Source organism: Lissotriton vulgaris, chromosome 1_1 (assembly GCF_964263255.1).
Source record: "Lissotriton vulgaris chromosome 1_1, aLisVul1.2, whole genome shotgun sequence".
NCBI lineage: Eukaryota > Metazoa > Chordata > Amphibia > Caudata > Salamandridae > Lissotriton > Lissotriton vulgaris.
The window spans coordinates 739,676,687-739,689,451 of NC_141685.1; the positions used below are offsets into that span (position 1 = coordinate 739,676,687).

At 42.6% G+C, this 12,765-nt stretch overlaps 1 protein-coding gene across 1 annotated transcript in view; it reads left to right on the forward strand.

The window, feature by feature from the left end:
- XPR1 (xenotropic and polytropic retrovirus receptor 1) overlaps positions 1-12,765 on the forward strand; it is a 588,907-nt gene that overhangs the window by 327,744 nt on the left and 248,398 nt on the right. The gene's annotated exons all lie outside the window — the stretch shown is intronic.

Below are 12,765 nucleotides of genomic sequence, written 5' to 3' on the forward strand. Positions count from 1 at the left end.
AGGAGGAAGGCCATTTTTTCGGCGCCTCCCCGAGAGAGCGCAGAGAAAACCGGCAAGAGCAGTCAGGCAAGTACTGATGCTAGTTGAGTGTTTCTTGTCCCTGTCACGTCATGTGAGATGTGACCGCAGGGCGCCGCCTGTTTTTGATGTGCAGGAAGTGGGTACCTGGATACATTCAAGCCGAACCACCCACCTGTGTTTGTCAATCACGTCTGGAAGGAGTCATACTTCTCATGTTACCCCACCAATTTGTAACATGCCCCATATCATAGCGAGGCTTTAGAATAAACTCACACACCAGCAGAGCTGACCGAACACCTGACTTTGTTAAAATGCTTATTTAAAGCCGATCCAGTGACCCAAGTCAAATCCCAGTCTTGAAGGGTACCCAAGTGTAAAGTACCCGCGACCTGGCACTGATATGGATTAGAGGCGAGGGAAAGTTAAGGTTTGTCCTCCCACAGCCATAGGATAGAACGACTCCAGTCACCTACAATAGTTTGGCCAACTGCGGGAGTACATGCTGTGGTGTCACAATTGCGGTAGCCTCTCAACAATTGTTTCTGACGTGGCAGTGTTTCTTTTTTAATTTATTGGTTTGCCTTTAACAAAAAATGACAATCGGTCATTTGAGACATTAAGCACAAGTTTAGGTTTGCTAGGACAGTCTTGTTTTTTAACTAAGTGTCCCGAGCAATGTCTCTGCCAGTGCATTTGTGCTTGGCCCCATCGCCTCCTCTCCTCCCAAGTTCTCCATGTTCCCTTCACATCCCAACAGCCCTCTCTGTATTCCTTTCATAGTCATGCCCCCACCCAACCCCTTGTTGATTTCATATTCATCCCACAACCTTTACTGTGCTGACTCTGCCCTTACAGGCCCAACCCTCCCCTTTGTGTTTTTTCTCCGAACAGAATGCAGCCTTTCACACAAAGTGCAAACTCCTAATCCAGTGGTCCAACCATGCTCGCGCAGGCCTGGTGGGACTTTCCTCCAGAATCTCCCTTCTGCCATACCCGGTCCGCAGCTTGTCCACTGCAGCGGTCATCCCGGTGCTAGAGCCTAACATTTTGGATAACAAGGAAAGGCATGTGCGGCATTGGCGCTAAATGCACTGCTCTATTGTAAAATGTAATTGTGTCTTTGAGTTTTACCAGACGACAAATAGCAGATCGTATTGATCGAATGTTCATAGGACAAAATGCATGCTGCAATGATATTTTCCAGGGCTATGGCAGGCATGCTGGTATGCTTTGTAGTAGGTAGGAGCTGTTCACATACAGTTTGTGTCGAGCCATGATGTGGTGTATTGGGTCACTTGCTTTCTCTATGATCATACTTCACTTGTAACATGTGGGTTCGGTAAATTAGTAGTGTTGTAGTGAGGTGCACAAGTCAGTGCATCAGGCAAGTGAAATATTAGAGGACAGTACTAGAGAGAGTGTATGTTGCATTTGTTCTGCTGTTAGATTTATGCTTCATCTGCCCGCGGTCGGTGACAAATTCACACTTTCACTGCGGTATTCTTCCCTGTATCTGGGATGGTGCATTGTGATTTTTAAAATGCAGTAGTGGGTAGATCTGTTGATTAGTCATACATGCAAGTCTTCAGCGATTGCACGCAGGTGCCTACAATCATAATGTATGTGATTGGTTCAATTTGCATGTTTTATCCTGGACAAAAAAGAAAATGAAGGCAGTATTCCTGTGTCACAAAGTGTGACTTGTAGAAAGTAAATCATAGTAAAATCGTGAGCATTTATTTCTGTGTGGGCACTGTCGACAGATGATGCTGGTAGTATAGCATATTAGTATATCCAAAATATGAAACCTAAAATACCTGCTCCTTCCTACAACATCCTTTCCCCATGGCTTTCCTCAGCGTCTTCAGCCATCACATTCATTCATCCCATTCGAAGCAAGTATTTCCACCTACCCTTCTCTGTATGGTTAATGCCACAACCCTTACTGTCATCCACTCTCCGTAGGCTTTTACTGTGTGCCAGGCCTACCCTCCTCTTTCACCCAGCCTAGTTTACTCCTTCCTTCCTGCACGTGTTCCGTACTGACATCTTTGCTATCCTTCTGTACCATTTCCGCTTCTTCGCTACTGTCCTCCCTACCCTCATGTACCTTGCTTCCTGTATGCTTGCCTTCCCCATCGCTGTCCTTGCTCCATCCACTCTGCCGCTCAAACACAAAGTAGAAGCAGACTTCAGTCATTTCACTATGGGTAATCGGGGTACTAGCTCATATATGGTCGACAATAGGAAGCCTTTCAACCATCCCTAAAATTGGGATGAGGCTGCTCGTGGTAAAAGCTGTATGTACTGATTTGTAACATGACTCATGTTTTGTTCACTTTAATTATCGATCAGGGGTTATTAATGCAACTCTAGACCACATTCAAAACTGTCTATTTATATTTGATGTTTAAAGTATCTGCAGATAAAGGCTTAAAAGGCCAACATCATATACCGGTGCTGGTCAAAAACTGGTCATGTGGCAACCCTTTTCACAGGCAAAGGTCCTGTGCAAGACAGATCATTCCACCTCAGAATGTATACATTCCAATCCTGCAAGCTGAGTTATAAGTCAGTGCCCCTGATGGCCATGTTGTCATGGAACACCTGTTGTTGGCAGAATGTGACGGGTTTAGCTGCTTACTCTTGGTAATGAAGTGCTTGATTCTCTCAACTGTTGTGCATTTTTGACATCCCTCATAAAAACCAATGCGCAATGCCGATGTCAATGTTCACAGCCACAGGCACACTCCTACAAGAGAGGTGCAGTTGTCTTCAGCTCACTGTGCATTTAATGTTGATTATCTTTATAATCCGGTGTCCAAGGTGCCTTAGTACCCTCAAAATCAAGTGACGTTCATTTTAACAGTAACCGTTTTGGTACTTTCTCGCATTGGGTGAGGTGTCGCATTTGGGGGCTCCAGATACCTCCCATACGTATTTAAACTATCAATTCAATTCAACTCACATATTTCCAATTCAACCAACATACATCCACTACACTAAACACAAAAACACATAGATAAAAACATTGTCATTTACAATACCAATAGCTCTAACTTTCGCAAATGCGAGACCTATTGCATTGTAAATGCTTGTTCTACTTCTATCTGATCCTGCTCAAGCTCTTCGAACCCTTGATTTTCTTCTGTTTGAGCTTCCACCCTATTACCTATCTGTCCCTCCTCAGACTCTGGAGCTGTGACAGGTATTTGGAATGTCTGAGTATATCGATTTTCCCTTATCCGATCCTCCTGAAGATTACCATTGGCTTGAATTTCTGTAATCTGAGTTCGTTCTTCTAGACCTATCTCATCCTCACTATCACTCTGACTGTCTAGATAGTTTTGACTTCTAGTTCTCACGTATTCTGCAGGTATCTCAACTACTGGAATCCAATCATCTTGACTAGTGCTTGGTTGTTCCTCTTCAGCTACTTCAGGATCGATATCTTGAGACCCCTCAGCTGCACGGCCTTCAGCTTCAGTTTCATCAGGGTCAGTCACTCTTTTTGTATGACTGGCTGTCAGAAGTGTACCTGAATTCCTGCGGTTCTCCGTGGGAGCAGACGACTTCAAGGGAGGACCCAGCCGAATATTTCCCAACTCCCTCACCTCCCTGGGCCCGGATCTCTCCGAGACCAGGAACGAAAGGGAAAGGGGAAGTGGATAGACAAACAAGAGAGACGTCCACACAGGTGTCTTCTGACTCTTCTGTACTGCAAGTCACACCTAAAACATTAAGAACATCATTAATACAGTTCCTATAACTACTGGCCTTCTCTAGCACTAAACTCCCTCGGGACTGGACTCCTACCTTATGCTTGTGTGGAATTAGCTGCTCTCTTAGATTGTCCAGTATTACACTCAATTGCTGAAGATATTTAAGCACAACAGTTCGGTGTCGGGGCTACTCCTCTTGTTGACGAAGAAGATAAGGTGGTACACAGCAGTATTAATTATATGCATACAATTGAATACCCCTATCTACTAGAGCTGTTGAACGCTGTCTCGAGTGTTGGCTTAGAAGATGAGAAAACCCTCGACTACCAAATGTTCCAGAAGTTTGTCACTTCTTACAATAGACGAAGCTCCAGGACAGTGCTGATCATAACCTTTACTAGTAAGTAGACTCACTGGAATTCTCAGTAAAGGCTTTTGGAATCACGCAAATTACAGTCTTTACAATAGTCTCTAGAGTTGATTCAACAGACTTAAACTCTCAAATTGGTACACAACGGAAACCTCCTACTTGTGGTTATGACGAGATACTGGATACTCTCCGAAAAGACGACCCTCTGGATTCCGCTCATCAAACAGAAGCGAAAAGATCTTCTGGCTGGGTCAACAGGATACAGGCTCGGACTCAGCTCTCGACTCTGAAGAGACGGGGAAAATGGGATAGGCGCCGGAGCACCTCAGGATACAGAATCCGTCACAGAATACAATGAGACAGAAGGTCTCAAAAGACGGAAAAGGGGGGGGGGGTAACGTGTTGGACAGTAACCCCGCACTAACTGGTAGGGTCAAACTCAGAATTTTACGGGAAAAGGACGAACCACAGAAAAGAACGTCCGTCCGCCAGAAAATGACAGTTGAAGTGCGCAGTGCTGGAAACGCGAGCGCACGAAATGGCCGACAGTCAGCTGGAAGCTAGAACGCTGACCGCCGGAACATAACGGCTCAACCAGGAACCAACCAACCTAAGCAGCCCTCAGTTGAGCTACTCACTGACGCCAACTCCACAAGGATAGAGTAGGGAACGGACCAGAAAGCATAGGATATTTTGGTCTCCAAGACTGGTTTTGACTTGCTTCTGTTCGGATCCTGACACTGGCATGGATCCAGTGTGGAACTCCTTCGCATTTTACAGCTGTGGTGGTAACCAAAATCACTTGACGTGGTTTTCCCCACCTCGGTGCAAGGCAAGACTTTCTAGTATGTTTCTTAGCACTACCCAGTCACCTGGGTTCAGGTCATGTGCTGGAGTTGCTTGTCTGGCGACAGCGTCTTCTCCAACCTGGGCAGCCAGTTCTTTGCAGTACTCCAGTACTAAATAATCAGATATATTTATCAGCTTTTGTCCTGGCACCCATGCTTGCCTCATTGCTCTTCCCATTAGTGTTTCATGAGGACTCAAGCCTGTGTTCCGGTCTGGAATACTTATGAGTCCCATCAGAACAAGAGGTAAAGCATCTGGCCACTCTAATCGGGTAGACTAATACATCTTTCTCAATCTTGTCTTGATTGTGCTATTCAGTTGTTCTACCACTCCAGAAGCCTCTGGGCGGTATGCACAGTAAAGCTTTTGTTTAACATTGAATGCTTCACAGATTAGGCCAATTATTTCATTATTAAAATGGCAGCCTCGGTCTGATTCAATCGTTACTGGAAAACCGAAACGTGGTATGAGTTCTCTGAGTAGGAGTTTGGCTACAGTGATGCTATCGTTCCTACGTGTGCGATAAGCTTCCACCCATTTTGAAAATAGGCAGACAATTACAAGAATGTATTTTAGTCCTCAACAAGGGGGTAACTGAATGAAATCAATCTGCAATCGTATTAAGGGACCCTCTGCCTTCCCAATCTTCCCTGGCAACACTACAGTTTTCTTTCCAGGATTCATTTGTTGACAAATTAAACACCTCTTGCAAAGGGCTTCTGCTATGTTCCTGAACTTCGCATTAAACCCTGACTGTCTGAACAGAAGTATCATGGCATCTCTCCACAAATGAGAATCTCCGTGGAACATCCTAGCCATAGGAGCAAGCAAACAGTCTGGTAACACAGGCCTACCATCAAGGTAAACAATGACACCATCTTCAACCCTTCTCTGACAACCTATCTTTCTCCACTATTCCTTTTCTTTTGGTTCTGCTTCATTTTGCAAGTCTCTCACTTCTTCCCACGTTCTCACACCTTCAAGCAACATAAGTTGGCAACTGTTTCCGCCTACTTCAATTTTCTTGTTTACAGCCATTCTAAATTTGGCACAGTGTTTGGCTAACTGGTCAGCATGGACTCTTCACTCTCGATGAACAGACAAGTCAATGCCGTATCCTCTTCCTGCTTCAACATTCTTCGCATGCTCAAAAAGACATTTCGCTGGATCCCCTCTGACACAAGGAAAACAGTCACCCACGCTCTGGTCACGAGCCGTCTGGACTACGGAAACACCCTCTACGCAGGCACTACTGCAAAACTCCAGAAGAAACTCCAACGAATCCAAAACGCCTCAGCCAGACTCATATTAGACATCCCTCGCAACGAACACATCTCTGGTCACCTGAAAGACCTCCACTGGCTACCCGTCAATAAGAGGATCACTTTCCGACTGCTTACCCACGCACACAAATCACTCTACGACATCGGACCAGATTGCCTCAACTCACGACTGTCCTTCTACACCCCCTCCCGCCAACTACGATCCTCCAGCCAAGCCCTCGCCACTGTACCTCGCATTAACAAGACCACCATGGGAGGCAGATCCTTCTCACACCTGGCTGCTAAAACTTGGAACTCACTCCCCGCTTACCTTCGCCTTACCCAGAACCACCTGGCATTCAGAAAACAACTTAAAACGTGGATATTTGACAAATAATCCTCCTCCCCTCCCTAAGCGCCTTGAAACCCTCTGGGTATGTAGTGCGCTATATAAATTCTTTGACTTGACTTGACTTACCAGCTGTCACTTTGTCATTTCCAGATTTGTGAGCAGCACACTTGACCACAGCCACTTTTGGCAATTGGATTGCTTAAAGTAAATCTTTTACATAATGACTATTTTTAATAGGAGTACCTGAAGAAGTCAGAAACTCCCTTTGCATCCATAATTGGCCATAGTCGTGCACAACCCCGTAACCATACTGGCCATCAGTGTATATGGTTACTTTCCAATTTTTCCCAAATTTGCAGGTTTTTGTCAATGCAATCAATTTGGCTACTTGTGCAGACTTGACTCCAGGTAAAAAGGATGATTAAATTGGACCCCCCAAAGTGCACACTGCATAGGCAGCACTTAAACCTCCTTCCTCATGTCTCATACATGAGCCATCTACAAATAGCTCATATTCGCAATCAATTAATGGCTCTTCTCTTATGTCTGGACGTGGTACTGTATTCAGTCAAGTTGATACAATCATGTTCGACTTCTCCCTTCACTTCTGCAAAGTGTGAATTAGGTAGCAGTGTTGCTGGGTTCAGAATATTACACCTAGCAATGGTTACATTCCCTGCACCTACAAGGATTCGCTCATACTTAGTCAGCCGACTAGGAGTGAGATACTGGGTCTTGGTCCTTGTTAACAAAATCACAACTGCATGTGGAACATACACTGTCACTGGATGTCCCATAATATTGGACTCACTTTGCTCAAGGCTCATGCAGGTTGCAGCTACTGCTTTCAGACATCCGGGCAGTGTAGATGCCACTGGATCTAGTGTGAAAGAAAAATATGCCACAGGACGTCTCATCAGACCATGAGTCTGGGTCAGAACTGAAAGTGCACAATTATCTTGTGTGTCACAGAATAGTGCAAAATCTTTTGAATAGTCAGGCATCCCTAATGATAGAGCTGTACACAGACATTCTTGTAATTTCAAGAAAGCAGTCATGCTTTCATCATCCCATTCTACTGGGTCTTTTGCTCTTTTCTTTGTCATCTGTATCAACGGTTTTGCTAGGACTGCAAATCCCACAATCCATTGCCTGCAGTAACCTACAACCCCAAGAAATATTCTGATCTCTTTCCGAGTTTGTGGTAAATTCATGTTTTTGATTATTCTGATTCTTTCCGAGTTAACCCTTCTGACACCTCTTTCTATCTGGTGCCCCAGATATTTCACTGACGTGGTACAAAATTGTAATTTCTCAGGTGACACTTTATGTCCTCCTTCACCTAAATGATTCAGTAAAGTAATGGTATCAACAACGCAGTCATTTCGAGTTTTAGACCACACCAATAGGTCATCTATATTAGGAATCAGAACTGACTGTCCGGGCAGCACCAAAGACTCAAGGCACTTTTTCAAAATCTGATTAAAAATCGATGGACTCTCTGTATACCCCTGAGGAACGCGGTTCTAGACGTACACATGACTTGTCGAATTCAAAAGAAAAAAGAAATTTGCTGTCTGGGTGCAATGGAATCGAGAAAAATGCTTGACACAAATCTATCACGGTAAACCATCCAGCCTCCCACGGTATCTCATTCAGAATTACTGCAGGATTTGGTGCAACTGGACAACATGGGACAACAATCGTATTAATTTTGCGGAGGTCTTGTACGACCCTATATTTGCCACTCTGTTTCTTTATTCCGATTATGGGCGAATTACATGGACTGCTCATTATTTCTTGTAAAATGCCTGCTTCAACCAAACGCTTTATTTCTGCTGCAACACCTGCTTTTATTTCTGGGCTCATTTTGTACTGTCGAATATTTGGGTAAACTGCACCTTCTTTTACTGTTACTTTTATTGAATCGACATTTGCCATTAATCCTACATCTTTTCCAGTTAAATCCCACACTTTAGGATTTACAGTGTCTTGTAACTCTTTTGGTATATCTTCTATTGTCAATGTTTTGTTTTCAGTTTCTTGTTTTGTTAACATTAATTTATAAACTCCATCTTCATCTGGGGTTTGAATTTCAACACCACTTGGGGTGCAAAATGTGGTGCAATTAATTTTGCACAACAAGTCTCTGCCTAACAAGTTCACTGGACTTGAATCACTCGCAACAAATCTATGCATTTCTTTAAAATTGCCTATTCTAACTTCCATTGGTTCTGTAACTGGGGTACTAATTTGTTTATTAGAAACGCCCACTACTTTGATCGCTTCCCCCGAGAGGGGTAGGTTTGGAACGACTGTTGTTCTCACAGTAGAACGGGTAGCACCAGTGTCCAATAGAAAGGTGACGTAATTTCCTTCAACCTTTCCTTCAATGTATGGACCTGACTGATCTACCGGCAAGGAGGCGCCAAGTACGCACTCCTCGTCCTCCCCTCTCAGGCACAGTCAGTATGTGTCCTCACTAAAAACGTATCACTCAGAAGAAATTGTGATGTTGCTGTGTCTCTTCTTTCACTTCCCTCCCAATTTGTGGTATCCACACTCTGATGTGCTTTGCTCCTAAAATTTGGCATAGGTGCAAGGGGTAACTGGTTTTGTAGTACCTGCTGCTGTTGCTTCCATGGCACCTCATTCTGCGTCTGTGAATTCAAATCATTATTTGGCATGTTACCATTTTGCACAGCCTTACACTCGTTCTTCTAGTGCCCCAACTTGCCGCACCTGTGACAAGGGAACTTCTTTTTTGCTTCCTCTCTATTGAATTTTCCCCTTTGCTTACCCCCGTTACCATCACCCTGATTCTGGTTATTGTTTACTTGGCTCAATTGAAGCTCTTGTTTGGCCTGCTAATTTCACTTGTGCCCACATTACATTTTCCTTTAACTCTTTTCGTTTATTGTCGAGTTCATCTTCACAATATTTTGCAAATTTAAGGGTTTCATCAATCGGCTTGGCCTGCCAGCAAATTTTATGGTCCTTAATCCATTGTGAAATTTCTGGCCTTAATCCTGACACAAACAGATAGATGAAATGCGTTATGTCCTTCATATCAACATTGTCTAGACCACTATACTGTTTAAATACTTGTAACAGGCGTTCATAATATTCATCTTTATTCTGGGTGGTTCTATCTATCCTAGTCCAATCTGGCTCTTTTGCAGGCACCTTCCCTTTGAGGTAGAGTATTACCTGGTTGTACTTCTTCATAACTTCATCAGAAGGTGCCCCTGTCTTTTGGGTCTCTAGGGTACTCCTCACTAGGCCAATCAATAGCAATCTTACATTCTGTCCACAAATCCACAGGAACAACAATGTCAAATAATCCCTCTAAATATTTCAAAAGTCATTTCGAAACCTTCACAAATCTCTCGACTTGTCTGTACCACTCCACAGGTTTTTCTTGAAGTTTTGGGAAATCATTTGTGAATGACAAAATATCCTTTCGGGACCGTGGGAAATGTACACAACCTCCACCTGGTACCTCTCTCATGGGACATAACCTTTCCACCTTTTCTGTCTCTTTTAATGCATATTCAGAAGCAGTTTGTTTTGATCGAGCCTCTCCCATCTAGTTTTCCATTTTTCTAGGTCACCCCATTTCTGCAATAATGACATCAGCTCCTTGATTTGTACTTTTCTACCTGAAACATTCATATTTTCCAAGTGTTTGTCAGAAAATTCAGCTCGATGTGGTTTCTGTAACACTTTAGATTTGCCAATGTCAATTCCCATGTTAGCTGCCATGTCCATTAGCTTTTCATGAAACTCTTGTATTTCTAGTAATACTTTTGCATATGAATAATAATTAAATTTCACTGAATGTATTTAATCTGTACATTCCCACATTTCCAGCCATCATTTCTTCTAATTTGACTCTTAATTTAAATATATCCAATACCTTTGGCTGTGACTTTGGCTTCTCTATTTCTCGTGTCCATCTCTCTATTTCTTCTGGGGTTACTACTGTGGCATTTCTTGTACCTGAGGATGTCTCTATTTGTACTTCTCTCGAATTTAAAGGAGTGGTTTTTCTGACCGAGTCACTCACTGGTTCTCTTATTGGCAAATCCATCAGGGAAATTACTGACTCACATTCACTTGCTTGATCATCAACTATTAAGGGTCTTTTCTTGGCTGAACTACAGGTGTAGTCAGAACAGGAGTTTTAGGACTAGCTTGCTTATCTCCGTACAAAGGTACAACTGGGCCAATAGTTACTGGAATTGTTAGGGCTTCAGAACTTGTATTTAATTGGGAAATTTTCTGAATCAACTCACTTCTTTGTTTATTTAATGCTTCTCTTTCCCTGTCTTGTAATACTTTTTCTAACGAAGTCTCATGTACCACTTGCGGAATCAGAGGTGGTTTCAGAAACGGAGCATTTGGAGTAACTGTGCTTGGTTCCTCATTATAAGGTGGTGGATTTTTCATCAATAAATCCTCCAAATAATCATCATCTGACTCACCACTAGTCATTAAATGTTTCATTTTCTTATTCTTTTTACTTCCAGTGGGCTCTTCTAAAGTTAATACAGAATACAATCCTTCCACTAACATAGACTTTCTCCATTGTTTCATTAATTTATCTCTTGTATCTTTTGGAAATCGGGGATAAAACCTACTCCAATTACCATTACTTCTGGGTCTATCTTGCTCAAAAGCCTCAGTTTCCCATTCCTCCAAATGCCTCATACTGCGTTAATCTAGGTCTGGGATCTAATTCATTCCTGCAAGTTCTCAAATTGTGCAAAACTCTGCCATTAAATGTACAATTTTCTGGAAATGCTAAAGCACCATCATTTTTGTGTACTCCATCCAATTTTCTAACCACACACAAGTGTGATAGCCCCTTTCTACAATCATGTATGATGCTGGCGTATTTGGAGATGGAATAATAATTCCTTCTCTTGTTTTAATTGCTTTATCTTTCTTGAAATAATTAATTCTTTTAATGAATGACATTTTTCTCTTTCCTCCTTACATGATAAAGGGTCTTCCTCTTATATGCTGTACTTGTGCAAACCCTAAATATCTCCTATCGGGTCTATTGCTTACAAGCGGACCTATATGCTACATATATTTGAAACGCAAATCTTCTGATTAATCTCAAATTGTTTACTGAATTACTTCCAATACTAGTGTGTCTTTTATTTTTCAGTGACCAATCAAATTTTAGAATTCAAATAAATCCAACCAATAGTTGCGCGGCTTTGTTCGTGAGACTAGTTCTCACGCTCCTGTACTCACCCCTCTTTTACAATTATTACCTCCGCTACACACCCGCTGTCTCAACCAATACCAGCGCGGCTCTGAGTGACGTCAGCGCAGCTCCGCGACTGACTTTCCTCTTTGCAAGGTAATACCAAACTTAATTTCTTTAACTTTTAATGCAGATTTTTATTATTCAACAACGTAAAAACATTCACCACTGTACCTGAGTGACTAATTCCAAGGAAAGATATATTTCACTCACTACGAGTAAATCCCTTCCGCTTACTCTTCATATACTACGAGTAGATCCCTTCCGTCTACCCTTCACACAAGCATTAGAGAACCTGCTACTCCTTCAGACTTATCCCTTCTGGGATGTACTAAGGCCAAAGTTTCACCAGCGAACCCCTTTGCTATCAATCAAGCTCAGACGAACCTGCTACTCCTTCCGTGTGACCCTTTCTAGGTGATATCACACCAAAAGTTTTGCTAGCATACTCTTTGCTATCATTTATTCACACATTTATACAGAAAATCCCTAAATAGTGCTTCCGGTTTTGCCTAACCATGCACTTATTTCCTCTAGGTAAGTGACCTCACTGCAGTGTGGCTTCCATTTACCACCCGCTATTCTGCCCCCGGGTATTCCAGACAAAGCATATAACAGGTACGAACAATTTTGGTTAATACATAATTCAATACAATCAATAATACGATTTCAAATATGCAAAAATATTTTCAATAACCAGCTAACTATAGCTACCTACCTATCTTAACTAAACCCTAACCTTACCTCTGCTACCAAAATAAATACTGATAGAGCGCGCAGGTCACCCGACTCGGTTTACCATACTCACCTTGGCCCATAAAACAAACATAAACTTGTAATGCGAGTCTAACCAGGTAACCTGTGCACTTTCCTCTAATCAGTGATTTATAAATTTCATTTAGGACCTA